The sequence below is a fragment of the Salvelinus sp. IW2-2015 genome, linkage group LG28 (genome assembly GCF_002910315.2).
Source record: "Salvelinus sp. IW2-2015 linkage group LG28, ASM291031v2, whole genome shotgun sequence".
Lineage (NCBI taxonomy): Eukaryota > Metazoa > Chordata > Actinopteri > Salmoniformes > Salmonidae > Salvelinus > Salvelinus sp. IW2-2015.
Window position 1 is genome coordinate 22214133 of NC_036868.1, and position 3977 is coordinate 22218109.

The window sequence follows — 3977 nt, forward strand, 5'->3', positions numbered from 1 at the left end:
TTCAGGACCGGAACGAGCCTGACGTTTTCTGAACATAACGCGCAAACCAAATGGCGGTTTTTGGTTATAAAACTAATCTTTATCGAACAAAAATAACATTTATTGTGTAACTGGGAGTCTCGTGAGTGCAAACATCCGAAGATTATCAAAGGTAAGCGATTAATTGTATTGCTTTTCTGACTTTCGCGACCAAGCTAATTTGAGGCTAGCTGTTCCTACTGTTTTGTCTAGTGATTGATAAACTCACAAACGCTTGGATTGCTTTCGCTGTAAAGCATATTTTCAAAATCTGACACGATAGGTGGATTAACAACAAGCTAAATGGTGTTTTGGTATATTTCACGATTATAATTTATTTTTATTTTTTATTTGGCGCTCCAATTCAGCAGTTGTTTACGAAAATGATCCCGCTAAAGGGATCCGTGCGGCAAGAAGTTAACATAAATCTTCAATAATGTTCCAACCGGAGAATTCCTTTGTCTTCAAAAATGCAATGGAACGCAAGCTAACTATCACGTGAACGCGCATGGCCAGCTCGTGCCTCTCTGGCAGACTCAATCCCCTCTTATTCGCCCCCACTTCACAGTAGAAGCCTCAATCAAGGTTCTAAAGACTGTTGACATCTAGTGGAAGCCTTAGGAAGTGCAATATGACCGCATTTCCACTGTTGAAAAACTACARACCTCAGATTTCCCACTTCCTGGTTGGATTTCTCTCAGGTTTTTGCCTGCCATATGAGTTCTGTTATACTCACAGACATCATTCAAACAGTTTTAGAAACTTCAGAGTGTTTTCTATCCAAATATACTAATAATATGCATATCCTAGCATCTGGGCCTGAGTAGCAGGCAGTTTACTCTGGGCACGCTTTTCATCCGGACGTGAAAATACTGCCCCCTACCCCAAAGAAGTTTTAAGACATGAAGGTCAGTCAATCTGGAAACCATCAAGCGCTATGATGAAACTGTCTCTCGTGAGGACCGCCACAGGAAAGGAAGACCCAGGTTGTGGGTTGGAGAAAGCTTTCAGCATGCCCTTTGAATAYGTTAATCATTGCTTTAAGCCACACCCCACCACACCAGACGGCGCAAACGTACCTCAGTCTGTTCAAGAACATTGGTGAAAATTTGCAAAGTTGTGTAAAGGTTTGAACTGAACGACACTTTTCCCCAAAACGTTCTTCAAACTGAACGGACAGGTAGTGATGGCTTCCAGAATGGTTTCCAGATGAATCTGTATTATTAATCTGTATTATAGGTGTGGCTAAGAAGTGACCTTGGCGAAGCCCAAAGCCTATACACATCTCAAGGAACCATGGAACACGTTTTCTGTTGCAGGACGGTTTAAAAAYGTTTTCTGTTACGTGCCCTAATATAATCGAGCTCGGAGAGTCACACTGTAGTATCATGTATTAGCCTATTAATTCAGTGTCATGGTAATTTCTCCCTGCTTGTGGGTTCTAAATGCCTAAATTGCAATGTCATAAACACAAATAAGAATTAATATGGCATGTGTCTCTGTTAATCTATCTTTAATAAATCTACTTTTCAAAATGGGTGCCACAATCACTGACCTCAACTTTATTTCTATTTATTTTTAATGTAATCTAAATGCAAGGTTCCCAGACAGTTTTAGAAGGCGCATACAGGTCAAATTGGAATTTTAAATGGAACAGTATTCAGACCCAGAGACACTTAGGAATTTTTGGAGGTAGTCGAGAGACCTTGAAGGTGCCAGAAAGAGCACTGTTCAGAATACTGAGTGAGATATTGGAAGAATGGTTAAGTCCCTGAGAGAAAATGTACCCTTCTGTCCTTATTACATCAGCTGATGTCACAAARTGCGGTACAGAAACACAGCCTAAAACCCCAAACAGCAAGCAATGCAGGTGTAGAAGCACGGTGGCTAGGAAAAACTCCCTAGAAAGGCCAGAACCTAGGAAGAAACCTAGAGAGGAACCAGGCTATGAGGGGTGGCCAGTCCTCTTCTGGCTGTGCCGGGTGGAGATTATAAAAGAACATGGCCAAGATGTTCAAATTTTCATAGATGACCAGCAGGGTCAARTAATAATAATCACAGTGGTTGTCGAGGGTGCAACAAGTCAGCACCTCAGGAGTAAATGTCAGTTGGCTTTTCATAGCCGATCATTTGGAGTATCTCTACCGCTCCTGCTGTCTCTAGAGAGTTGAAAACAGCAGGTCTGGGACAGGTAGCACGTCTGGTGAACAGGTAGTAGTASTAGGTTTCATTGGTTTCTTGCAGTCATAGACTGAATTGTAAACCAATTTACAATCATACAATTATCAAATAGTAAAATCCTAAACTATCAAAACAACGTTAAATATGCAATATACTGTACGCAAAACAACAATACTACAACAACAAGGTTTGGGGTGGAGTTTTAGAAAATACATATTTAAAGTTCTTAGGAAGGTATTTCTAAGGCCCCTGGGCTATATGGTGTGCATTGATCAGTTTAGTAAAGTATAGAATGGAATTTACAATCTGTTACGGATTCATCTGTATTAATGTAAAGATTTATATAAAACAAAACGTATAKCTAATTTTAAAAAACAGGATTGAGGAAAGTTTAAAATATATCCTCTGCAAAAAACGATATACTGTATTGTTGTGAAACAGATACCTGGAGGTATCCATTCCTTTTCTCTACTCTCTGACGAGGTTTTCAATACACTACCGGTCAAAAGCTTTAGAATACATACTCATTCAAGGGTTTTTATTTATTTAGACTATTTTCTACATTGTAGAATAATAGTGAAGACATCAAAACTATGAAATAACACATATGGAATCACGTAGTAACCAAAAAAGTGTTAAACAAATCAAAATATATTTTAGATTTGAGATGATTCAAAGTAGCCACCCTTTGCCTTGATGACAGCTTTGCACACTGTTGGCATTCTCTCAACCAGCTTCAGGTGCCTTGTTAAAAGTTAATTTGTGGACTCTTTTCTCCTTAATGCATTTGAGCCAACCAGTTGTGTTGTGACAAGGTAGGGGTGGTATACAGAAGATAGCCCTATTTGGTAAAAGACCAAGTCCATATTATGCCAAGGACAGCTCAAATAAGCAAAGAGATACGACAGTCCATCATTACTTTAAGACATGAAGGTCAGTCAATATGGAACATTTCAAGAACTTTGAAAGTTGCTTCAAGTGCAGTCGCAAAAACCATCAAACGCTATTATGAAACTGGCTCTCATGAGGACCGCCACAGGAATGGAAGACCCAGAGTTACCTCTGCTGCAGAGGATAAGTTTATTAGAGTTACCAGCCTCAGATATTGCAGCCCAAATAAATGCTTCACAAAATCGAATCAAAATGTATTGGTCACATACACATGTTTAGCAGATATTATTGCGATTGTAGCGAAATGCTTGTKTTCTAAAGAACTTTCTTCTGAAACTCGTCAGCCAATTCTTGTACTGAGAAATGAAGGCTATTCCATGCGAGAAATTGCCAAGAAACTGAAGATCTCGTACACCGCTGTGTACTACTCCCTTCACAGAACAGCGCAAATTGGCCCTAACCAAAATAGAAAGAGGAGTGGGAGGCCCCGGTGCACAACTGAGCAAGAGGACAAGTACATTAGAGTGTCTAATTTTAGAAGCAGACACCTCACAAKTCCTCAACTGGCAGCTTCATTAAATAGTACYSGCAAARCACYAGTCTCAACGTCARCAGTGAAGAGGCGACTCCGGGATGCTGGCCTTCTAGGCAGAGTTCCTCTGTCCAGTGCCTGTGTTCTTTTGCCTATCTTAATCTTTTATTTTTATTGGCCAGTCTGAGATATGGCTTCTTCTTTGCAACTCTGCCTAGAAGGCCAGCATCCCAGAGCCGCCTCTTCACTGTGGACATTGAGACTGGTGTTTTGCGKGTAATATTCAATCTCAAATATCAAATATATTTTGATTCAATTTGTTTTACACTTTTATATGTGCTATTTTATATGTGTT